At 40.6% G+C, this 26477-nt stretch overlaps 1 protein-coding gene and 1 non-coding gene across 2 annotated transcripts in view; both read left to right on the top strand.

Annotated features, from left to right (window-relative positions):
• The first annotated feature begins 9257 nt into the window (after positions 1-9257).
• TNRC6A (trinucleotide repeat containing adaptor 6A) overlaps positions 9258-26477 on the top strand; it is a 162342-nt gene continuing 145122 nt past the window's right edge. The window contains exon 1 of the mRNA XM_069486797.1: positions 9258-9520. The gene's annotated coding sequence lies outside the window, so the exon portion shown is untranslated. The remainder of the gene's footprint in view (positions 9521-26477) is intronic.
• LOC138394956 (small nucleolar RNA U13) lies at positions 18016-18118 on the top strand. The gene has a single exon (XR_011235462.1). It is a non-coding gene; the product is annotated as a small nucleolar RNA U13 (small nucleolar RNA).

The raw sequence follows: 26477 nt of genomic DNA, 5'->3' as shown, positions 1-26477 counted from the left end.
AGAACAGCATATGAACACCCCATAATTTGGAGGGACAAAAGTAGATCATGGAGCAAATGAGGAATGTTTCATTTGAACTCACTTAATATGAAAATTGCACAAAGGAAACCTGAAGCATAGGCTGTAATGTTGAGAACGGAGGAAGATTCTATCCAAAACCAGATTTGTTACAGCTGGTCTCTTTGTCAGGAAGGAGGCCAGGCTACACAGCCCTCTTTCTCCTGGCTATTACAGGGTGGGGTGGGGGAGTAGGGACATACAATTTTCAAAGCATTGCAGTATTGGTAGGAGAATAGGCAGAAGAGTCAGTGGAATTGAGTAAAATGCCAGAAATTGGCCCAAATATAAAAGTATAATACATAACAGTTGCAGCATAAGTAAATGTGAATAGGATAGATTTTTACATATTAATACATAGCTTTGAGAGAACTGAATAACCACTTAGAGAAAAAAAATTTTCACATTTTAAAATTCTATAATGTCAATATTTTATCCAATATTCTATATTTAGAATTCAAAATAAAATACTCTTTTGTAGAAGTGTTAGCACCTTAATAAAATTTTGATATTAATAATTGTTAAAATATGTTTTAACCTAGATTATATTCCTCCCATCTTCTAGGGTCACCTTCTCTTTAATAGTTTAGGTCTTTATTATTTCAACTGGCCAGTCAACTGGAAACCCAGGATCTTCCCCAATATTTCTTTTTTTTTTTTTTTATTTTCCCCAATATTTCTGATGATTGTTGTTTGAGACCTGGTTTATCTCAGTGTGTTCTTTTCTGATTTCCTGATGTCTATTCCTGGTGCTGATTTTCCTCTTCTAATGTTCTCATTATGGTAGAGTCTCAATCTTCATAAGTTTTATAACATTTCTCCCCTGTTTTCTCAGAACATCGCATCCTCTCATTTTACTATGCATGCTATCATCCCTTCTTTTTTGTCCTGCATTATAGGCTCTTCATGTCTTAAACTGAAATTCGTCATTGAAGTATTTTTCTGAACCAAGAAACAATTCCCCTGAGATGAATTATGCCATTAGAGGGCAGAAGAAGCTGCTGTTAGTTCTTTAAAATAGCAACTTCTTTCCTCTCTACAATTTTTTTAAAAATTACAATCTCAACTGTTACACAAATGAATAAACATTTGAAAAAGTTAGATGCCACTGGCAATAAAACAAAAATGCCAATGAAACGAAGTCCCATTGCCTTCAGGGGTTTAGAGTTACCTCTAAGTCCAAAACCAACCTGGTTCTCCATTCTCCCATCGCATTGACATTTCCACCAGGATATGCCTACGTTGGTTAGTGTTTTCATTAAGTTTGCCCAAGTCATAATACACATTCTCAATTTGCAGACTTTTCAAGAAATTTTTTTATATTTCTAACAGAAAAAGTCATAAATTTTTTCAAGACTTACAATAAAAAACTTCAGTCTCCTGCTCTAATTCATTCTTCAGAGGCAATTTCAACTCTGCTAGTTCTTTCTTTAAAAAATAAAGGAAGAAAAAGATTTGTTATGTAATGACATACTCCTCTTACTGCTTGTTTTTTTTTTCTTCAAACTTAAAAAAAATTGTATTTTGATTTCTGTTGGGACAAATCGAGGTTTGTCTTCCCTAATTCAATAATTTTCATGTACAATCTGTCATGCACTTCCTCCTTTGTGATTTTTCACTCCAAAACCACATCTCTTGTCTCTATTCAGTCTTTCTTTACTGCTCCTTTTCTAGGACAACTTTATCAAGTTAGATGTAGAATCCACTTCAGTCTTGCTGAGAACGTGAAATAGACATAGGTTCTAATTTTTTTTGTTGTTGTTTCTGAGGAACAGATTTCTGAAGGAGAAAGTACCTCTGAGTCTCCACATCCTCTTGATTTAGTATTTTAATTATAACTTTTTTTCATAGATGTATCAGTGCTATGACTAAATAATAATCCATTGCATCAATAAATCACATTTTGTTGATCCATCAGTTGACAGACATTTGGGTGGTTTTACTTTTTGGCTATTAAGAACACTGTCGCAGGAGGAAGCAGTGAGGAAAAAAGAAAAATTTAAAAAATGAACACTGTCGCTATGAACATTTTGTATACAGATTTTGGTGTGGACATGTATTTTCAATTCTCAATCTTGTACATGAGATTTCTGGGTCATATGCCAGACTGTTTTACAAAGCAGCAGTACCGTTTTGGATTCTCACCAGCACTGTATGAGAATTCCAATTTCTTCATACTCTCTCCAATGCTTGTTTTTGCCCATCTTTTTTATTACAGCCATTCTATTGTAGTTTTATTAATAATTTGCATTTCCTAATGATTGATGATATAGAGCATCTTTATGTGCTTATTGACCATTTGCCTGTCTTTTTCTGGGAGAAATGTCTGTTCAAATCCTCTGCCCATTTTTTAATTGGGCTATTTGTCTTTTTAATGTTAAGTTGTAAGAGTTCTTTTTCTATAGTCTGAATACAAGTCTCTTATCAAATATATGATTTGTAAATATTTTCTCCCATCCTGTGGGTTGTCTTTTTACTTCCTCTATGGTATCCTTTGAAGAACGAAAAGTTTTTAATTTTGACGATGACAAATTTATTTTTTTATTTTGTCATTTGTGCGTTTGGTATCACATATAAAATATCATTGCCTAATCCAAAGTCATGAAGATCTACTCCTACATTTTCCCCCAAGAATTTTATAGTTTTTGCTCTTACATTTGGGTCTACAATGCATTTTTGTGTTAATTTTGCATATGGTGTGAAATAGGGGTCCAGCTTCACTCTTTTGCATGTGGATGTTCCCTTGTCTCAGGACCGTTTGTTGAAAGACTACTAATTTCCCATTGAATCTTGGTATTTTCTCTAAAATCAACTGACAATAGATGTAACAGTTTATGTCTGGATTTTTAATTCTATTACATATATACATATAATTAAGAATATATATCTATTCTTATCCTTATGTGAGTACCACACTCTATAGTAAGTTTTGAAATCCGAAAGTGTGAATCCTTCAACTTTGTTCTTAAGATTGTTTTGGCTTTTCTGGGTTCCTTGCTTCCCACATGAATTTTAGGATCAGTTGTCCATTTCTGAAAAAAAGTCAGCTGGGATTTTGATAGGGATTGCATTGAATCTGTAGATTGCTTTTGGTAGTATTGTCATTTTAATAATAATTCTTCCAATCCATGAACACAGACTGACTTTCCATTTATTGAGATCTTCTTTAACTTCTTTCAGCAATGTTTTGTAGTTTTAGGTGGGTAAGTTTTACACATCCTTGTTTAAATTTATTCTTAAGTATTTTGTTCTTTTTGATGCTGTTATAAATTGGATGACTTTCTTAATTTTATTTTTGGTTGTTTATTACTAAGGTATAGAAATACAATCCATGTTTATATATTGATTGTGTATTCTACCACTTTTCTGAACTTGCTTATTATATCTTGATAGTTTTTGTGGATTCTTTGGGATTTCTGTCGATAAGGTCACGTCATCTGGAAAGAGTGATAGTCACACTCCTTCCTTTCCAATCTGGATACCTTTTTTTTTTTTCTTGCCTAATTTTTCTAGCCAGAACCCCCAATACAATGTTAATTATAAGTGGCAAGTGCAGAAGTTCTTCTCTTATTCCTGATTTTGTGGGAAAAACATTTAGTCTTTTATGATTAAGTAACACTACGTTTTTCATAAGTGACTTTTATCAGGTTGAGGAAGCTTCCTTCTATTCCTAGTTTATTGACTGTTTTTATCATGAAAGGATGTTAGACTTGGTCAAATGCTTTTTCTGCATCTATTGAGATGATCATGTGGGTTTTGTCCTTTATTAATATAATTATATTGATTTATTTACATATGTTAAACCAACTTTATATTTCTGGAATAAATCTCATTTGGTCATAGTGTATAATTCATTTTATATGTTACAGGATTCAGTTTGCAAGTATTTAGGATTTTTTTCATCTGTAAGGGATAATGGTCTGTAGTATTCTTTTTTTATAATGTCTTTGGTTTTAGTATCAGAGTAACTCTGGTCTCATAAAATGAGTTGGGAAGTATCCCTATGATTCATTTTTAGTTAGTTTTTCTATACAAAGTGTGAATTGAAGTTAATGTCTTTGCATATATGTATCAATTGTTATAGCACCATTTGTTGAAAAGACTCCACTGAATTGCCTTTCCAATTTTGTTGGAAATCAATCCACCATATTTGTGTGGGTCTATTTCTCTACTTTCTATTCTGTTCCATTAGTTTTGGATCTATCTGTACACCAATACCACACTCACTGTCTTTATTGCTGTAGCTTTATCCTTCAAGACTGGTCTCATTCAAAGTTTTTTCCCACTATTTTACATCCTCTACATGTCCATGAATTTTAAAATCAACTTCTCAAATTCTTTATTGTAGTAAAATATATATAACAGAATTTAGCATTTTGGCCATTTTTAGATGGACTAGTCAGTGACATTGAGTACATTCACACTGATGTACAACCATCACCAGCATCCATGGCCAGAACTTTTTCATCATCCCAAACTGAAACTCTGTGCCCACTAAATAACAACTCCTCATCCTTCCCTCTTCCCAGCCCTTGTCAACCACCATTTTATTTTCTGTCTCCATGAATTTGACTACTCTAGGGACCTCATATAAGAGGAATCATACGATCTCTGTCCTTTTGTTTTTTGGGGTTTTTTTGTTTGCTTGTTCTTTGTTTTTGAGACGAGTCTTACTCTGTTGCCTGGGTTAGGGTGCCATGGCGTCAGCCTAGCTCACAGCAGCCTCAAACTCCTGGGCTCAAGCGATCCTCCTGCCTGAGCCTCCCAAGTAGCTGGGACTACAGGCATGCACCACCATGCCCAACTAATTTTTTCTGTGTATATTTTTAGTTGTCCATATAATTTCTTTCTATTTTTAGTAGAGGCGGGGTCTCACTCTTGCTCAGGCTGGTCTCGAACTCCTGAGCTCAAACAACCCGCCCCCCTCGGCCTCCCAGAGTGCTAGGACCACAGGCGTGAGCCACAGCGCCCGGCCAGGAGAATCGCTTGAAGGCAGGAGTTCAAGACCAGCCTGGGCAATAAAATGAGACCCTATCCTTAAAACAACTTTTTTTTTAATTAGCCAGGCATGGTGGTACACACCTGTAGTCCTAGCTACTCAGGAGAATGAAGCAGGAGGATCACTTGAGCCCAGGATTTCGAGGCTGTAGTACGCCACGATCATGCTGTGAGTAGCTACTTGGTGCACCTTGCACTTCAGCCTGAGAGACCTCATCTCTTAAAAAGAAAAAAAAGAAAAAAAAAAAAAAAGCTCCTAGCGTGCTGGGATTACGGTCAGGAGCCAACATGCCTGGTCCCAATTATTTTGTTATATGAAATTTATAGGTAGGGATCTAATCTGGCTCTTTCTTCTGTCTACTAGTGCTTTATAATTCATAACATGTTTTATAAATTTGGATTATAAACTCATCTGCAATGGGAACATAATCTGTGGGAATTCTGTGAGGCCAGGTTTAGTGGACTTACATCTAGGTAAGTTTTACGTTTGCCTCTCTGAGGCTCCGCTCTTTCTATGTTGTTTCTTATTTTTGGTATTCCTAGGTCATAATAGTGTATGTTCAAACATTAAAGCCACGTGAGAACAGGCTTTGGTCATTAATTATCATGGAAGTCTTCTTTTCCTTGACCCAGAATTCAGGTCAAGTCACATAAGCTTCCATGTTTCTCTGGGCTTAAAGATGGACTTTTTTCTTTTCTACCATGTATTAGGGTTCTCTAGAGGAACAGAATCAGAGAGAGAGAGAGAGAGAGAGAGAGAGAGATTTTTTATGAGGAATTTTCTCTCACAATTATGGAGGCTGAGAATTCCCACAGTCCGCTGTCTACAACTCCCAGGGACCCAGGTAAGCTGGTGGTGTAATTCAGTCTGAGTCTGAAGGCCTGAAAAACAGGGGAGCCAGTGGCGTAAATCCCAGTCCAAGGGCTGGAGAAAATGAGATATGATGTTCCAGTTCAAGCAGGCAGGAAGAAGCAAAAGGGAAAAATTCTTTCTTCCACTTTCATCCTCCAACGCAAATGACACTTTTGTTTTATTCAGGCCCTCAATGGATTGGATGATGCCCACCCATATTGGGGAGGGCCATGTACTTTACTGAGTCCATCAATTGAAATATTACTCTTATCCAGAAACACCCTCCCAGACACACCTAGAAATAATGTTTCATCTGGGCACCCCAGATTGAACATGGCTAGTCAAGTTGTCACATAAAATTAACCATCACATACCTTTTCACTGAAGAGGCAGCACTTCAAGAGTTCTAAGTTGATGTGGAAGTTTCAGCTCCTGAGGGCACAAAACTTTGTCTCCTATACCTGCGAGTCACAACCCAACCCCCAAGGCTGCCATGTCCCCACCAAGCTCTAGATCCCCAAGGTGGACACAGTGTTAACTCATGTGCTTAGCTCTCTGGTTTCCTGCTTTTTTTTTTTTTTTTCTTTGCTTTTTGAGAGCTCAGCTATGCACTTGAAGAATATCTGTTATATTTTATCCAGAATTTCTCCACAACTATTTAGTCCTTTGTATTTGGTCCTCCATATTGTCAAAATCACAATTTTTCTTTTTCTTTTTTTTTTTTTTTTTTTGAGACAGAATCTTGCTATGTTGCCCGGCCTGGTCCCAAACTCCTGCCTCAGTTTCCGGAGTAGCTGGGATTACTGGCACAAACCACCGTGCTTGGCTTCATTTGCTTCCTAATCTATCATCATCAGACTTCCATTTCCACAACTTCATGAGAGCTATTCTTCAAAGGCCATTGGTAACCGGGAGGCAACTGCCAGATTCCATGGGTCCTGTTTTAATTAGGATGTGTTCCAACCACACGCGATGAAATACCTGACTAAAAGTGGCTGACTCCATAAAGGTTTTTTGATTTTTCTAAGATAGGTCCCAGGATCAGTGTGACAATTCAGTTCCATCAGAGACCTGTGTTTTTTCTGTCCTTCTGCTCTGCCATCCCCAGGATGTCAACGATGTTTTCTTTTTTTTTTTTTTTTTTGAGACAGAGTCTCACTCTGTTGCCCAGGCTAGAGTGAGTGCCGTGGCATCAGCCTAGCTCACAGCAACCTCAAACTCCTGAGCTCAAGCGATCCTCCTGTCTCAGCCTCCCGAGTAGCTGGGACTACAGGCATGCGCCACCATGCCCGGCTAATTTTTTTTCTATATATATTTTTAGCTGTCCATATAATTTCTTTCTATTTTTAGTAGAGGTGGGGTCTCGCTCTTGCTCAGGCTGGTCTCGAACTCCTGAGCTCAAACGATCCGCCCACCTCGGCCTCCCAGAGTGCTAGGATTACAGGCGTGAGCCACCGCGCCCGGCCAATGTTTTCTTACCTTATTGTCACAGGGTGGCCACCTCCCACGACCACATCGAAATAGCAAAAGATGGCAGGCAAAGAAAAAGACTTCTTCCTCACAGGCTTCTCTTTTACTAAGTAGGAAAATCTTTCCAGAAGCCCCATGCAAATGGCCCTTTCACCCCTTCGGCAAGAACTGTCACATGTGAATCCCTGGAGCAATACAGAGCAGAGAGTGGAATGGAGTCATCTCTGGGGCTGTTGGGACAATAAGGGGTTCTGTTTACAAGGAATGTGAGTTGTAGAAATGCACAGGGCAAGATCCCTGTCCTTAAGGTGCATGTTGTCTGGGAGAGGCAAAAGAATGCAAACAAAACAAATGCAAATTTCATAGTCATATAAACTTAGGCATGACAAAATATAAATGCCCTATTTGTCTATACCCAAACCTAATTTCTACCCTGCGCCCTGTTTCTGTCCCACAGGAAACTTATCTGTCACATCCATGTTAAACTCAGTCATGGGTAGGCAGCCAGCTGTATCTGCCACGGACACCTCTGCTCTTCTAGTGTAGGACGGCATAGAACAAAACTGCTGGTTTGGAACAGGCATCTTACACTGCAGCCCATCTGGTCTTAAAACACAGTCCTCCTCTGCTCAAGAAGGCCCCCAGCTGCAAGGTAACAGCAAATCATACTATCTCCTAAAAGCAGTCTGCGTAATTTGTTTGTTTATTTGGGGCATCAGAGCTTAGTGTCAACCCTAGGGAGAAGGAGAGTGGCAAAAAAAAAAAAAAAAAAAATCTTTAATTTGACTTATTATAAATCTGAAGCAAAGACAAGTAGTCTAGGTGAGTGTTTCTTTGGAAAGGACTAGATTAAGTTTCCTATATTGGGCAGAGGCGGGGAGGGCAGCTGGGGGCAGACATGAGGTTCAGGTATGGACAAATGGCGGATTTACATTTTGCACACCTCAGTGTGTGCGACTGAGATTTGCATCCGCCACATCTGTTTGCGATTCTGTTGCCTCCAATAGACAGCGAGCACCTCAAGGACAGACACCTGGCTTTACGCGTTTCTTTGCCATCTCTTCCCTCCCTCTCACCTTTCTCAGACCTGCAGCATAAGAGGTGCTCTCCCAACATGTTCGTTTAATAAAAGGTTGCTTGAGTGAATGAATACGTGAGCAAAGGAGGTTACTACAACGGGAGAAAACAAGCCCAACAGATGTTTCAACCAAATCTGTTTAACGTCTCCTGATTAAGGGGAGAAATGTGGAAATGCACATACGTATACACACACGCAGGAGGGAGAGAGAGGGGAGCAATCTCTGCAAACTACAGTCACTAAGTCAAAAGGAGACAGGCTAATCAGAGAGGCAGACGGGGCCCCACCTGACTCCTACTGCAGCTGGGGCGGGGGCGGGGCGGGGGCAGGCTGGTGGGGAATAGAAGGTTCGGTGGGAGCCGTCTCCCCTCTCCTGCAGCTCCAGTCTGCCCCCTCTGCCCCACTCCCACTGCTCTGTGAGGCGGCTTGGAAGCTGTGGGGAGGGGAGGCAGCCCAGTTGGGCTTCCAGAACGAGGCAGGACGGTGTGAGCTCAAACGCCCTGCAATTGCTGGAGCAACAGTGGCGACACTTGAGTTATTCACAAAGGCTGGAATTCAAATGAGGCTGGCACTGCTCCAAGTCGCAGTAGCTTAGGAGGAGAGAGAAAGGCGTATTAACTATTCATCAAGATCTTAGCGTTGCATGGGCTCCGAGGGTTCTCCATCTGCGTCCCTCCCTCTGTCACTGATGGGGGGGGGGGTGGGCTCCAGAAGCACTTTATCTGTCAGGCTGGGGGGTGGGGGTGGGGGTGGGGGGCTGAAGTTAGGCAGATTTGTCTCATCACATGATGGGGGACCTGTATCATGTGATGGCTCCGGTGATGTTGGAGGCAGCATGTGACTCCCAGGGCTACGTGGGCTCAAAAACAATTTAAATACAAAAACACAAGCAGGTTCCCCTCCTCTCCTCTGCCTTTTGGTCCGGCTCTGCCTGACCGAATGGAAAACCCGCCGTCTTGCAGCCGCTAACGTGTGAGTGCCGGGTACCTGGAGACCAGGCCCCTCTGCTGGGGCCCCCCAGGAGCTGGGCCCCATCGTTTGGCAGCCCACTGACTCCCAGCCTGGTAAGTTACTGCACACTTGGAGCGATTATCTGCGAAGCTGTCCTCAACTGCCTCATTAGCATGCACAGGGCACCGTCGCTGGGCACACTGGAAGGGAAGAGCCCCCGGCGAGCTGCCGCGCTCCAGGCAGACGCAGGCTTCCCGGGGAGCCGCGCAGCGGGTTCCGCTGGGGTGGAAGGGGCTTCTCCGTCTCCGCCCTCTGTCTTCCCGACCGCCCTCCTCCCGATCTCCCCTCTCTCAGCCTGCTCCTCCGAGTCACTCTCATCTCTCACCTTCCCCCTCTCCGCCCCTCTTTTATTTCCTCTTCTTTATTTACCCCTCTTTCTCTCTCCCACTGCTTTTCCCAGGAGTTCTTCTCACCTTGTTTTCTGAATTATTCTTTGGATACCTAGGTTTTATGTTCTTTCTATCCAAAACCTGAAGGTGACCAGCTTCTCAGGACTTGGGGATTGGAAATGTACCGGTTGCCCCTTTGGAACTTTTTTTTTTTTTTTCACTAAGACAAGGTAGATTGCCCAAGATTGCCCAGTTCCTGTCGTGTGTGCATGTGTGTACGTAGGTGTTAAGGGAGATTGATACGTGTCTTGGGGCCATCAGAACTGTTCCTTGGGAGGTTGATTGTTGGCCCCAGATGCCAGCTCAGCTAGGGGATCCTCAAGTGATAGCAGGCACAGTTGCAGTGGTGGGGTCGAGGGACAATGCTCTCTGACCCCAAACATCTGACTCTCTGTGGGAAGAAACAGGGCTTAAAGCAGGAGCCAAAATCTCATGCTGGATGCTTAGGGACTCACTCAGGTGTCACAAGGCATCTCAAAGAGCTGGCTGAGGGTTTGAGACTGCACCTTTGCAGAATGAGGCAGAGTGTTGGCTGAGAAACTAACCACAGAGAAGCCGAATGTAAACGTAATCATGGCAGTGTCTGTGGCACAGAGAGAGGAAATGATGGCAGTGTCGAAAGCTCTGGTTCACTGTTACCTGGGCATGCTGACATCTGTTCAGCAAGAAACAGTTAACAATTATAGAGCACAATTCCCCTAACAACTCAGTGAGAGGGCGCTATTTTTATTCCCATTTTGGAGACTGAGAAACTGATGCACAGAGTGGCTAGTTAGGTCACTTGTTTAAGGTCACTCAGCTAGCAAGTGACAGAGCTAGGATTTGAGCCAGGCTGTCTTTCTCCAGGTAGCCACTATTGTAAACTGCCTCACAAAATAGCTATCTACCTAACAGTTACTATGCGACAGGTAAAATGCAAGTTTGGGGGCTACGTTTGTGAACGAAACAGAGAGACATCGTATTCTCATGGCGTTTACAGTCCAGTGGGGAAGGCAGCTATTAAACAAATCACACAAGACAATGTATCCCTTTCAGATTAGGGTATTTGCTAAGAAGGAAAAGAAAAGCTACCACATGTATAAAGACATACTTCAGTTGGGGGGAGTGAAAGAGGAGGAAGAGCTGGTCCAAGGAGCCCTCTCTGATGACGTCATATTTAAGTCGGGATCTCAGAGAGGAGTAAGGGACAACCAGGAGGAGAGTCAGAGAGTGCCGTCCAGACAGAGGGAATGGCATGTGCGAAGGCATTGAGGCGGGAGAGAGCTGGGACCCCTCGAGGAGCAGCAAGAACGCTGGCAGACCGAGCAGAGGCGTGCGTGGGACCACGGTAGGTGCAGCTATCCAGATTACGTGGGGCGCTGCAGGCCCTGCTAAGTGACCTGGGTTTCATCCCAGGATCAATGAACAACCATTAAAGCACTGTAAGTAGGGAAGCAGCACAGTTGGATTTGCAATAGGAAAAAAATTCCACAAGAGGTGTCTCAGTTTGTGTTGCATTTCAAACCACCTTAGAGCTTAGTGGCTTAAAACAACAGTCATTTATAGCTCATTATTCTGCAAGTTGGCAGCTGCAGCTGGGATCATCTGGGCAATTCTTCTGTTCTTGCCTGGGTTCACACGTGTAGCCAGTCAGTTGGCAGACTAGCTGGAGCTGGTCTAGACCTAGAGGGTCTCACCCAGGTGTATGTTGATTGGCAGGGGCAACTGAAATTGGCTGGACCATGTGTCTCCATGTTTAGCAGGCTAGTTTGGCCTTCTGCATACGGCAGCTGGGTTCCAAAAGCAGCAAGAGAAGGGAAGCCTCGGTACACAAGCACTTTTTAGGCATCTGTTTGTGTTTGCTAGTGCTCCATTGGCCTAAACAAGCTACATAGTCAAGCCCAGATTTATAGGGTGGTGAAATAAGCCTCTTGGTGGTTTGTCTATTTTTTTTTTTTTTTTTTCAGAATACTCCATGAATTCAAAAGGACAAGCTAGATGTCTCCCTCTGATATTGGGAGGAATTGAAAGCTAAGAGGAAATTTGGAGCCAATTTTGTCATTAGAGATGAACTTAGACCTGGTCATGTATCAGACTTTGTTTTCTGCTTAGAACAAGCAAGGGTCTGACATTTGTTTTGGACACGGATCAGAGGGTGTCCAGAATAAAGTGAATGTGGTGCAGTAAGGTCTTTTCTTCTCATGGGATTATTAGGGAATGACTTGGAGTCCAGGGGGACTTTTGAGATTGTCATCCTGTAATGAAATGTGGGCCATATGGAACTCGATGTGCTCAAGTGTTCTAGGCACAGTAACAGCACGTGCAAAGACCCTGAGACAAAACAAATGTGGGGCTTGTTTGGGAAATAAAAGGAAGGTGATTTAGTTTAATGTAATTGTAGTTGGAATGGAAAGGGAGTGGACAGATTAGAAAAATGTTGAAGAGGTAGAAATAACAAGTCTTGCCAATGGATTAGATACAGTAGTTGAAGGAAAGGCACATATTAGAGAAGACCTGCAGGTTGGTGATGCCATTTACTAAGGTGGAAAGACTGGAAGAGGGAGGGCAGGAGTTTCCCATGAGACATCCAAGAAGACGTACAATAGACAGGAGGATGCGCTCGAAGAGGCTTAGACTTGATATGTAAATTTGGACAACAGTTGAGATCACTTAGAATGTAAAGAGGGAAATCACAGAGGGGCCAAACTGGAACTTCAGGCTGTCCAACATTTAGAAATCAGATAAAAGAGGTACCCATGAAGGAGTTTGAAAGAGGAGGAGGGAAATCAGAGTGTGGTCTCATGAAGCCAAGAGTGGAGACTATTTCCGGAAGGAGGAAGTGATCAACTGGGTCAAATGTCACTGAGACATTGAATAAAAGTGTCACCTTGGAGAGGGGGAAAGGAGGATGCTAAAGCAGGCAGAGTGCTCATGGAAAACAGAAAGCACGTGTCTAAAATGGTATAATCTTCTCCAGTAACACGTGAGTGCTTGGGTTCAAGCGCCTGGAGATGGTGGGGTGGAGTCAGGTTAAAGTTTTGCTGGATAAATTCCACAGAGAGAAAAGGGGTTTCCAAGAGAATGACTGCAAAAGCAAGCCTCAGGATCTAAGCTAGACCAGGATGGGAAGGAACAGGAAGGAGTGATGGAGAGTGAGTGAGTGGTGGGCTCGGTGGAGGAGGTTATGGTGAGACGAAAGAACTGCGTCCTCGGAGGTGGTCCAGCACTCACATCGCCTGGGAGCATCGGCAGGATCAGAGCACCTGGGAACTTGTTAGAAATGCAGATTATCAGGCCCCACCCTAGAACTTCTGACTCCAAATCTGCATTTTAACAAGATCCTCAGGTGATTTTGTGTGCACATCAAAGTTTGAGAAGCACTGATGTAGGTTGTCTTATGGAAAAATAATGGTGCAGTTCTGGGGAAGGTGAGAAGATAATGAACCCAAAATGTCCCACTCATCTCTTTATTTTTTTCCCTTTCAAAACAGATCTTAATTTAGCGAACAGTCCTTTTTATCCCCTGGTTCCTGGTTTTTATTTTGTTTATTATGCAAACTTTCAAACATATAAAAATATACAATAGTTTAGCGAAAGCCAGTGTACCATCACTGGCTTTGATAATTTTCAACTCATAGCCAATCTGGTTTTCTCTATGCCATGCCTCCCACCAAGGATTTTTTTAAAATCAAATCTTAGACATGATATAATTTCATCTATAAATTTTTCATTAATTGTCTCTGAAAGACAAGGGACCCACCCTCCTTTTAAACATAACGACTAGCCATAAATATCACCACATCCACCAAAATCAAGAATAAATTCTTATCACCAGATACTCATTTATGTGACCCACATATCTGCAATTGTCTTGGCATTTAATTTGTGTAGGTTGAGTGCCCAAACAAGGTCCATATATGGCAACTGGGTGGTATATATCTTAAGTCTTTCATAATTTATAGGCTGCTTCTTAATTTCTTTTTTTTCTTGAAGCTCTGTTCTAAAGAAATAAGAATATTTGTCCTCTAGGCCGGGCGTGGTGGCTCATGCCTGTAATCCTAGCACTCTGGGAGGCCGAGGCGGGTGGATCGCTCGAGGTCAGGAGTTCGAGACCAGCCTCAGCAAGAGCGAGACCCCGTCTCTACTAAAAAATAGAAAGAAACTATATGGCCAACTAAAATATATATATAGAAAAAATTAGCCGGGCATGGTGGCGCATGCCTGTAGTCCCAGCTACTCGGGAGGCTGAGGCAGTAGGATCGCTTGAGCCCAGGAGTTTGAGGTTGCTGTGAGCTAGGCTCACTCTAGCCCGGGCAACAGAGTGAGACTCTGTCTCAAAAAAAAAAAAAAAAAAAAAGAATATTTGTCCTCTAGATTTTCTCAAAGTCTAGACTTCACTAATTTCTTACTCATAGTGTCATTTAATATGTTCCTCTGTCCTTTGTATTTTTTGCAGACTGGGAATTATATCTAATGGAAATTTCTTTTGAAAAAACTTTTATAATGAAATATACATAAAGCAGGTATAAAACATATATGTACCACCTGAGGAATAAAAATACCCTTTAGAGTTGTAACAACTACCTGGTACCTTAGATACCCTCCAATAAAATCCCTGTTCATCCTCCCTAGAGGTAACTTCTATCTGGACTTTTGTAATAATTCTTCTGTCTCCTGTGGAGTTTTATCACACATGCGCATTCCTAAGCAATATATTATTAAGTTTTTTCAACTTTTTGAGTTGTACGTAAATGTCATCATATCGTAGATATTCTTCTGTGACTTGTTTCTTTTGTCCAATATTTTGTTTTTGAGATTCACCCATGCTTACATATGTAGCCATATAGTTCATTCATTTTCACTGATGTATAGTAATTCACTATACTGCAATTTATCCATTCTGCTCTGGATGAGCATGTGGGATTTTCCCCCCCAGTTTTGGGGTATTATGAATAATGCTACTATGAACATTCTCATACATATCTTATCACGTACTTGTGCAATAATTCCTCTAGGCTGTCTACATAGAAGTAAAAGTGCTAAATCACAGCATGCGTAAATTCAGCTTTACGAGAAAATGTCACACTGGGTTTTCTGAAAGTTGCTTTTGTTTCTTTCCAATCCTTATACCTATTAATTTGCTTTTTCTTGTCTCATTGTATCAGCTAAGACTTCTGATACAATGAAACAGAAATGGTGTAAGCAATTATCTATGTCTCATTCTAATCTCAAAGGAAAAGCTTTCAACATCACATAATTAGGTAACATGTTTGCTGAAGGGTTTCTAAGTTTTGTTTTTTGTCAGATTCAGAAAATTCTTCTCTATTTCTCCTTTGCTCAGAGTTTTATTCCCCTCCTTGGTTTTTTTTAATCATGAATGGCTTTTTAATTTTATCAAATGCTCTTTCTGTGTCTTTTGAGATACTAAAATGATTTTCTACTTTATTCTTTTAATGTAATAAATTATGTTGATTAATTTTCAATGTTAAACCAATTTTGCATCCCTGGAATAATCTCAGTTTAGCCATGATGATGTAGTTTTTTCTTATATAACTAGATTTAAGTTAGCTTATATTTTTATATTATATATCTAGATTTAAGTTGACTTACATATTATTTATGATTTTTATGTCTGTGTTCATGAGAGAAATATTTGTAATTTTGTAATCCTGTAATTTTCCTTTCTCATAATGTTCCTATCAGATTTAGGCAGTAAGGTTATCCTATACTCATAAAATAAGCTAGAAAATATTTCTTCATTTTATACTTTCCTCGAAAGAGTTTGTATAAGATTCGTATAATTTCTTCTGTGAATGTTAAATAGAATTTACTGGTGAGTTCTTCCAGGTTTAGAGTTTTCTTCATGGAAAAGTTGTTAAAATTATGAATTTAATCTGTTTAATAGATATAGGATTTTCTTTTTCGTTTTGTGTGTGTGTGTGTGTTGATAAGTTGTTTTTTCTAGGCATTTGCCCATTATATTCTCAAATTTATTTTTATAAAGTTACTCTTTTTTGTTTGTTTGTTTTTGTTTTTGAGACACAGTCTCTGTCGCCCAGGCTACAGGGCAGAGGCACAGTCATAACTCACTGTAACTGCAAACTCTCAGTCTCGAGTGATCATCCTGCCTCAGCCTTCTGAGTAGCTGGGACCACAGGCACACACCACCATGCCTGGATAATTTTTCTATTTTTTTGTAGAGTTGGGGTCTCACTCTTGCTCAGGCTGGTCTCAAATTCTTAGCCTCAAGCAGTCCTCCAGCCTTGGCCTCCCAAAGTGCTAGGATTACAAGTGTGAGCCCCCACGCCTGGCCTAAAATTACTCTTAGTATCTTATTATCATTCCATCTCTGTCAGCTTTGTAGTGATGTCCCCTTTATCCTGATTTTCTTCTTGATCAGCTTTACCAAGGATTTACTGATTTTTTTTTTTTTTTAAGTTTTTCTTTTTCAAAGAACCGACTCTTGGCTTTGTTAATCCTCTTTGTCTGTTTGCTTCCTACTTTTATTAATTTATTAGTTTTATTATTTCCTTTCTTCTAGTACCTTTGAATTTAATTTGCTATTGTCTTTTAAAACTTCTTGATATGTGTGCTTAGCTCATTGGTTCTTTCAGCCTTATCTTTTTTCCTAATATACATACTTAACACTATAAATTTCTCTCAAAGCATGGATTTAGTTGGATCCTATGGCTTTGGCATGTAATTTTTCCAGTAGCATTGAGTTCAGAATAATTTATAATTTTCATTAGAAAAAAAATCATTTAAAATGTATTGTTTAACTCCTAAATACATGGGGCAGGGTAATTTTCTTTTGCTCATTAATTTCTTTTCTTTTTTAGGAGAAAAAGGCATATAAATTTGTTAATGTGCATAACCATGGAAGCCACACAAAATATGATATTTTCTTATTAATTTCTATCTTAATATGACAATAGAGAACATACTCTGTATGATTTTATTCTTTGATATTTGTTGAGATATTCTTTTTTACTCACTGAGATATGGTCAATTTGGGCAAATTTTCCATGTGCACTTGAAAAGAATGTGTATTCTGCAATTGTTGGTTGTAGGGTTTTATATGTGTTAAGGCAAATTTGTTAATCATATTGTGCAAGTCTTCTATGTCTTTCTTGAACTTTTTGTATGTGCTTGTTTTCTCAGTAATAGAAAGAAACATGTTAAAATCTTTAATTGTAGATTTATCTGTTAGGGATTCTTAAACTTTTTTAATGCTATGAGTCCTTTAAGTAGTCTCACTACATCTTCCTTCTTAGTATGAAGTATACAAGTGCAAAGAGGACATGGGATTATAAAGGAAACAAGTTTTACTGAAATATACTTATAAAAATATTTTTTAAACAAATTAGTAATATTCAAATATATGTGCTTCCTTATTCGTGTATTAAATTACAAAATCTAGTAGCAGGTCTGATACTAGTTTTGAAGTAGTATAAATGCTAATTTTAAATACCTGCAACAACTGTTATATGATACAAAATGATCTGTAATTTCTATTGGTGATAAGTCACAGGTACTGCTAATACTACTATGGTTTGTTGCCTACTTTCATATTTGAAGGAAATGATAAATTTTATCAGAGGTTAAAACTATAATTTTTTTCCCACCCAAGTTCATGGGCCCCTGAGTTATATCCAAGAGCATAGGCGAAGAACCCTTGTCTTAAAGCAGTGAGAGACTGAAATTATTTAGAAGCTAGGTTTCTGTTCCTGGAAGGGATGTCCTATTTCTGTTTCATGCTTGTGCCTTGTCCATAGCCTTTCAGGGCTAATCAAAAGACTCGGGTATTGACCAGGGCTCCTTCTCCTTGACTGCCCCTGAATTCCAATTGCTGTTCCCCACTCCCGGGCTCATGAATCTGCTTAAAGCTTTGCTTTCAGGCTTTTTGCCATATCCTGCGTCTGGGAGGGCAAAGCTCTGCCAAGTGCCTGGCTTACATCTGTGGCCCTCCTTTCTGCCTCTGATCTTAGCTCCTCGATTCCTTGCTGCCTTAATACCTCTCTGATGCCTTCAAACAGATGTGTGTGTATGTGTGTGTATTTAATATCTTGCTTAGCTTTTCTATTGCTTCTCAATGGGAAGTTAATCTGAAAGAATTTAGAACTGTGCAACACCTTTAAAAAAAATTTATTCGACTAGGGCCTGTGTAAAAAGTACACAGGATCCTTTTATCGTTCACAAGCATGATGATTGGGTTTTCACGCACACGTGTGAGACGTGACTCCTCAAACCTTGTTACAATGTCAGCACATTACCTGTCTGACATAAAAAAAAAAAGTACGCACATCATCAGTACGAAAATACACTTGTGAAATGAACACACAGATTGCCTGTGTTTTAATTTTGCATAAATGAAATCATACTTATATACTCTCATATGCTTTCGCATTGCTTCTTGAAGTAATAGAAGTTTGAATAAATGTTGAATGACTTTAATCCCCACAGCTTTATGATATAACTGTGATTCCCATTGTACTAGCGAGGTCACTGAGGGTCCAAGTGGCTAAATGACTTGCCCAGTGAGTGATCCGTAGACAACAGTGTGTGAATACATCCCAGCAGGTGCACAAGATGACCCATGGGGGTGAAGAAGGGACATAATGGGATTTCTATTTACTCCTTACATCTTTCTTTTCAGTTTCTGTTTCATGAATGTTTTGTAATATACTGAATACTACAATAATACACATATATATGCTATATATAAATACATACATTTGTAGAGGTATAGGCTCAAAATGTTTACTGGGGCGAATTTTCAAAAGAATTTAGGCTGGTCTCAGTGGCTCGTGCCTGTAATCCCAACACTTTGGGAGGCTGAGGCAGGAGGATCACTTGAGGTCAGGACTTTGAGATCAGCCTGGGCAACATAGCAAGACCCGCCCCCTCTACAAAAAGAAAAAGAAAAAAAGAATTTAGAGACCATTGCTCTAAACCACTACTTTCTACTTTCTCTTCAGAGAGAATATAACAGATGCATTTATAGCTTTCTTAATTACCCCAGACCCGAAGATACATTCTTGTCACCTTGTAAGGGCTGCGTTTTCTGAGGCTCCATAAGCAACATCCCTGCTGTCTCTCGGAGTTAGTGAAATTAGAAACTTTATTATTGTGGGTCTCGTTCTCAGAGCATAAATTGGAGAGAGGAAAATAGAAAATATATTCTCTTTGTCTCATGTATTTAACTAGCTTTTATTACAGGCCCAATAAGAATTAATTCTGTTCTCCCACTGCCTGAGAATAATATTTGAAGGTAAGGAATTGCCTATTCATTGAGGCATAAGTCAATAAGTGGAGTCGACTAATGATAGACCAGGGAACAATCAGATACAGTGTAGTAAATTATGTTCTGTCATATTGTAATTCTTAATAACTCAGCTGTCACTCCAGACATTTTCCCATTTTTGCCTGGAGAATGGAAAGAAATAAAATTTAAGCTGATTTTACAGACAAGGTAAGAATCCCGGGATGAGGGTTGAAGGAAAGACTTTGCGGAGAAGACTCTTGAGTTGGATGGTGAAGGGTGAGTGAAAGTTCTCCAGGAGAAATGGCAGAGAATGTTCCAGACAGGGGGGAACAAGATGGGCACAGGCCCGGGGACGGGAGGTCAGCTCGCTGGAGAACGGCAGGAAGTGTGGTGTGGCTGGGCAGAGAGAGCACAGCAGGTGGGGGTGGGAGAGTTGGGGAGGAGGCCAGCGAACACGGGCATTAAGAACTAGACAAGCCTGTGATCAAATCCCTGCTTGGCCTCATACTAGCTCCATGACCTTGAGCAAAGATCTCTGCAAGCCTCAGTTTCCCTATCCACAAATTCATAATAACAACAGTAGTACCTTCCTTTTAGGGTTATTGGGAGTTTGAACTAAGAGAATCCATTTGAAATGCTTAGGATGGTACCTGATCACACAGTAAGGTCTCAGCAATAGACAGCGTTCTTGTTGTTATAATGTTAGACGAGGGACTAGCTTATGGAATACCTTATATACCAAGTCAAAGAGTTCAGGCTTTCTCTCCTAGGTCAGTGTTTCTAAAATGTGATCAGTTTGTCTGTAAAACAAACAGTCCTTGAGTAGTTTGGTAGCTTCTGTGGCACAAGCAATGGAAAAAAAAAATATGTGCTTAAGCATTTCATAAATTTGAAATGGAAGAAAAATAATCCCCAAATACTGTTATGGTCTTAATAATGGTTCAAGGGTGCAGATGGCTCAAATTGGTCAGACTCTTAACAGGGTATAGTTAAAATTTAGTTACTAGGATCTAGTTTATTGTGGTTATATCATTTGCACACTATTGTTTATATGTGTAGAATTTGTAATTTTTTCCCTGTTACTATTATGTCTTGTTATGGCTCTGATTAACAAAAATAGATTAATGACTAAAAAGTGGTTCATTGAAGTGTAAAAGCAATGACAAAAATAGTAGTACAAACACTGCAGCTCAGAAGCATAATTAGGGAACAGGACTTCAGGATCTGTGGGGACAGAGCATCTGTGAATGTGATGATTTCACCCAAGCAGCCGAAAGCGAAAGTGTGACTGGGAAGGGGGTCTATGAATATCTGGAAATTCAATTTCATTGAACAAGGGATTTATCCCCCTCGTGTCTCCAATGGATATGGTATTAGAAAACTTTGTCAGATAGCTCCGGGACTCTGCCAGAGATTTCACGTCATTTCCAAAGTAGAATAAACTCTCTGGTCAACCAGTGGTTTCTCCTGAACCACATATTAAATAATATTTTCTAGTATGAAGCTGATTAATTTTATTTCTAAATGCAAAGAGGACAAAACAACAGCAAACGCAGATGCAAGTCATGCTATTGTCAACATACTTCCAAAACCAGCCCCAAATTTAGGACAAACACAATGCTAAGAGAAAGCCAAACTAGCCCTAAGCAAACTAGTGATAGGGTCGTGTGCTGCATGGCACAGATGGCATACAAATATGGTGGAACTACTATTATTGTCACGATGCCAGCCAATATTTTGTTTTACAGTTCAGTGAAACCACTGGTGGAAAAAGTATGAACAAGCTCTTTGCATCTGCGTGGTATGTATGTGAATGAGAAAGACATACTCGATAATTTTGAGTTCTAGATATCATTGGAAACCAAAATACACAAAGCTATTTTTTTATTTAATCTAGTATTGCTTTGTAAGACATGCCAGATTAGAGAGTATTTGAGATAATGCTGTTGGAGAACCAGCTGTATGTCTAGGAAAGAAAGGTTTGGAGTATCAGTGCCTACCGCTACGCTAATGCAAAGCAATGGCAAAACCCAATCAGTTAAGTAACAAGGATTTATTTATCTCGGCTGGGTGCTGTGGCTCACGCCTGCAATCCTAGCACTCTGGGAGGACAAGGCGGGAGGATCGCTTGAGGTCAGGAGTTCAAGACCAGCCTGAGCAAGAGAGAGACCCCGTCTCTACTAAAAATAGAAAGAAAGTATATGGACAGCTAAAAATATATATAGAAAAATTAGCCGGGCATGGTGGCGCATGCCTGTAGTCCCAGCTACTCGGGAGGCTGAGGCAGGAGGATTGCTTGAGCCCAGGAGTTTGAGGTTGCTGTGAGCTAGGCTGACAGCAACAGAGCGAGACTCTGTCTCAAAAAAAAAAAAAAGCATACACAATGCCAGAAAACATGAAGACATTCTTTCCAGAGCTGTACCCAAACAATAAACATTAGAAATTCATTTGTAACTACCTGCCAGGTTAAAGCATCTAACCTTCCAGCCTTTGAATGAGATATGTTCTTTGACTTAGCTGCTCATGAAAAGTGGTCTTTAATGAGAAACTTCACCATTGTTTCTAGGTACAGATCCCATCCAGACATACAAAACCATCTGTCAGGGCCTCCAAACGTTTGCTGCCTTATCTAACGGCCCATAATTCTTAGCTAGTACTTTCTAATTTGGTAGGACAAAAATAAAGGGACCCTTTCCTTAACCCAGGTATATGTATAGATAGATAGAGAGAGAGACATGGAGAGATATATACTTTAATGATTGACCATAACAACCGTATCCCTCTTGCTGATTTGATATTTTTCACTATCCTACTTTTGCTATTTCATCTCTCCGTACCTGAATTCAGGATGTATTTTCAAATACTTCTTGTTAATATGGCTGGTATACTGTACTCTCCAAACTCTTGCTACTTCTTATCCAAAATTCAGGTACCAAGTATGTGCAAATTATGCTGTATCCCTTGCTATACAAACTTGATTCCTGGAATTCTTGAAACTCAAACTCAGGAAATAAATAGAATTTTAATAACAAGGGATACTCAAATATTATTCATTTTTAAGTTATTAAAACTTAGTTTTATTATTCAAAAACTCGGTAAGTGTTTACCTAAAATTGGCACCTAATATAATGTTAGGTTTGGGAGGTGGCACATGAAACTCAATGCTGGAAGACTTTAATTTATTTTAATCTTGCCACAAATATTTGAGTACCTACTGAACTCCAGTCACTGAGCTCAGACTTGGGGATACAAAAATGGAAAGACTGCCATGGGCTCTCCTCCACGGATCCAGTCCTACGAGAGTGATAAATTCAAACAAATCACCCAAATGATGGAATTACAATTGTGCTCAGTGCTAATGAAGAGTCAGGGACCTGAGATGTGGTATGGAAATGAAAATAACCATTCGTAGAGAAAGATTGAACACAGAGGTGAGAAAAGAGGGAATTAAAAAATGACTTTAGGTTCCTGGCTTGGAGGAGTGGTTATTAACAAAGATAAGGAATTCAAAAGGAGGAGCAAATTTGGAGTCTGTCAATAATTAATTAAAGTTTGGACGTGATGACTTTGAACTCTCAAATATACAGGATAGATATCCAGAAGGCAGGTGTGTGTATAATAAATGTGGAGAGAGAGATCTGAGCTTCAGATATATATTTGGGGATATGGGACGGACTAGGAGCCATAAATGGTGACTCAGCCTGTCCACTCCCTTAAGCTCCCTCTCCAGCCACAGTCAAGGCCACAGACAACTGTTTCTGTAGGGCAGGATTATTTTTTTCAACCGGTTTCCATTTCCTAACCTCCACTTTCAACATACCCACTTTGGTTTAGTTTCTATTTGTTTCCTAGTGCCTTAAATCTATATTTCCATTATGCAAGACTTTTTTTTTTTTTTTTCTTTTTGACTGCCCAGGGTCCATTCACCCTACGTCTGCCAACAGCTTCTGGTATTCACTTAAGGTTGCACCTCTCCCTCACTCTCTCATCCATGACTGACTTCACACAAAGTTTGGGGCTGGGGCTGTGTATGAATGTGACCTAGGCCTGGACAATGAAAGACTTCCTGTTAGAGTAATTGTCCCAGGGATAAGCACATGATCTTAATAGAAAAAAGATGCCATGAAACTTCTGCTGGGACTTCTGGGACAAACTCAAGGCTTCTTTCCCTCTTCACATGAACCTAAGAGAATACAGGGACATGTTTGCTACAGAAACCCTGTAGCCACAAGGAATTTTTTTTTTTTTTTTGTTGAGACAGAGTCTCACTTTGTTGCCCAGGCTAGAGTGAGTGCCGTGGCGTCAGCTTAGCTCACAGCAACCTCAAACTCCTGGGCTCAAGCGATCCTACTGCCTCAGCCTCCCGAGTAGCTGGGACTACAGGCATGCGCCACTATGCCCGGCTAATTTTTTCTATATAGATTTTTAGGTGTCCATATAATGTCTTTCTATTTTTAGTAGAGACGGGGTCTCGCTCAGGCTGGTCTCGAACTCCTGACCTTGAGCAATCCACCCGCCTCGGCCTCCCAGAGTGCTAGGATTACAGGCGTGAGCCACCGCGCCCGGCCGCCACAAGGAATTTAAGAACAAAATCAGGCCAGGCATGGTGGCTCACGCCTATAATCCTAACACTCTGGGAGGCTGAGGTGGAAGGATCTCTTGAGGTCAGGAGTTCAAGACCAAGAGTGAGACCCTGTCTCTTCTAAAAATACAAAAATTAGCTGGGTGTGGTGGCACATGCCTGTAGTCTCAGCTACCAGGGAGACTGAGGCAGGAGGATCACTTGAGCCCAGAAGTTTGAGGTTGCAGTGATCTATGATGACACACTCTAGCCGGGGCAACAGAGTGATACTCTGTCTAAAAAAAAGAAGAAGAACAAAATCAATCCCAAGGTAGGAGACCTGAGAAATGAAGGAAACCTGGATCTCAGTGATTTGAGTTCTGTCTTCTAACAGGGGAATTTAATCCATTAACAATTATTGTGATTGATGGTTCCTCTTGTTAAATTTGTTTATTATTTTTATTCTTCTCGTTCAGCAGCTCTCAGATACATATCTCTGAACCCAGAGATTCTAATTTATTTGGTCTAGTGTGTGCTCCAGGCACCAGTATTTTTAAAACTCTCCCTAGTATTTCAATGTGCAGCCAGGTTTGAGAATCACAGAGCTAGTGGTCACTCTCTGTTTTTTTTTTTCTTTTAGAGAGAGAGTCTCGCTCTGTTGCCCAGGCTGGAGTTCAGTGGCATCATCATAGCTCACTGCAGCCTCCAACCCCTGGGCTCAAGCGATCATCCCGCCTCAGCCTCCTAAGGTGCTGGGATTATAGGCGTGAACCACTGAGTCTGGTCACATAGTCACTCTTGATTTTTGTTTGTTTTTTAAATGTTTTATTATAAAATACTATATGTACAGAAATATAACACACACAGGGGGAGAAAAGAACATAAAGCAAAGGCTTAACATTTTTACTTGAGAAATGAAACATTGCCAGCACCCCAGAAGCTGCCCACATGACTCATCCCAATTTATCTTACATTTCCTAACATATCTTTCTATCAGCATCTAGAACCATCACTGGAACAATTCAACCCATACCATAGTGTCAAGCCTTTCTCTGCCCTTACTTCAACGTTGAAATCTGATGAAATCATAGCTTCAGACTTTTTAATTTTTTCACAATATACATATTTACATTTATATAAAGCACACATTTTATCAGTTTTTTGGGGCACTGTATTTCTTGTATCTATAATTTCCCTTTTTTTTTTTTTTTTTTTTTTGAGACAGGTCTCACTGTGTCACCCAGGCTAGAGTACAATGGCATGATCATAGCTCACTGCAACCTCAAACTCCTGGGCTCAAACGATCCTCCCACCTCGACCTCCCAGAGCACTGGGATTACAAGCATGAGCCACCATACCCAGCCCTACAACTTCCTTAGTCTACAATTTGCTGTGCTGGAACCTGGAGTGTCGGTCCAAATGAGAATCGGTATTCTTACTTCAGCAGCCAGTTCCTGGGACTGTAAAACTTAGGGATAAATGTAGTGCCAGATCAGGTAGCTCATATTCTAGAGGTGGGACTCTGCATCCTTCTTGGTAGCAAATGGTATCCAGGTTACCACTTGCCTTCTGCAGCTTCTGGGACTACTCTGAGCTACACATGTGGCCGTGACCCAGGGCAGGCACTGGTGACAGCCTTTCTTTTTCCTCCCCCACCTCACCCCCTGTTGTTACAAAGGCCCTATTAAAAAGGCCTCTGCTTCAGGACAGCCTTCAAGTTCAGAGCCTTCCCCAGCAAATTATTTATTCTCTCCTTCAAAAAGTAATTCTGGGGTCTTCATCCTGGGTACTTTATTAACCTGGAGCTACCAGGCAGAAGAGTGGTGTCTAACCAGCCAGGCCAAATGCAGCTCGGCAATTAATTACCTTAATGACTGCCCTGGGAGACCTCTCATTCTTAATATTTGTTTACTCTAATCTTGGGTTTCCCAGAGGCTTCCTTGGAAAGAACTGTCTTCCCTCAGGAGTGTTTAGCGTCAATTTTCTCTACCCTGGTTTTGCCATTGATTGGAATCCTTATGTTTTCTATCTTACAAGAATTCCTGACAATTTCAATTCTCTTTCTTGTTTTTTTTTTTTTTTAGCAATTATGGATTTGTATGTAAAATGTATATATACATATAAATATAAGGTACACAGTGGACCCTGGAACCATAGGAGTTTGAACTATGCAGTCCACTTACACGCAGATTTTTTTCAATAAAAGTTACACAGAGTGTGCCTGCCTCTCCCGCCTCCCCTCCCACCTCTGCTACCTCTTCTGCCTCTGCCACCCCTGAGACCTCAAGACCAACCCTCCTCTTCCTCCTCAGCCTGCTGAACGTGAAGACGATGAGGATGAAGACCTTTATGATGATCCACTTCCACTTAGTCAATAGTAAATATATTTTCCGTTCCTTATGAATTTCTTAATATTTTCTTTTCTCTAGCTTACCTTATTGTAAGAATATAGGGGCCGGGCGCAGTGGCTCACGCCTGTAATCCTAGCACTCTGGGAGGCTGAGGCGGGAGGATCGCTGGAGGTCAGGAGTTCGAGACCAGCCTGAGCAAGAGCGAGACCCCGTCTCTCCTAAAAATAGAAAGAAATTATCTGGACAACTAAAAATATATATAGAAAAATTAGCCGGGCATGGTGGCGCATGCCTGTAGTCCCAGCTACTCGGGAGGCTGAGGCAGGAGGATGGCTTGAGCCCAGGAGTTTGAGGTTGCTGTGAGCTAGACTGATGCCATGGTACTCTAGCTTGGGCAACAAAGTGAGACTCTGTCTCAAAAAAAAAAAAAAAAAAAAGAATATAGGATATGGTGCATATACCACA

This window comes from Eulemur rufifrons, chromosome 14, assembly GCF_041146395.1.
Source record: "Eulemur rufifrons isolate Redbay chromosome 14, OSU_ERuf_1, whole genome shotgun sequence".
Classification (NCBI taxonomy): Eukaryota; Metazoa; Chordata; class Mammalia; order Primates; family Lemuridae; genus Eulemur; species Eulemur rufifrons.
This window is presented reverse-complemented; position numbering and strand designations above follow the sequence as displayed.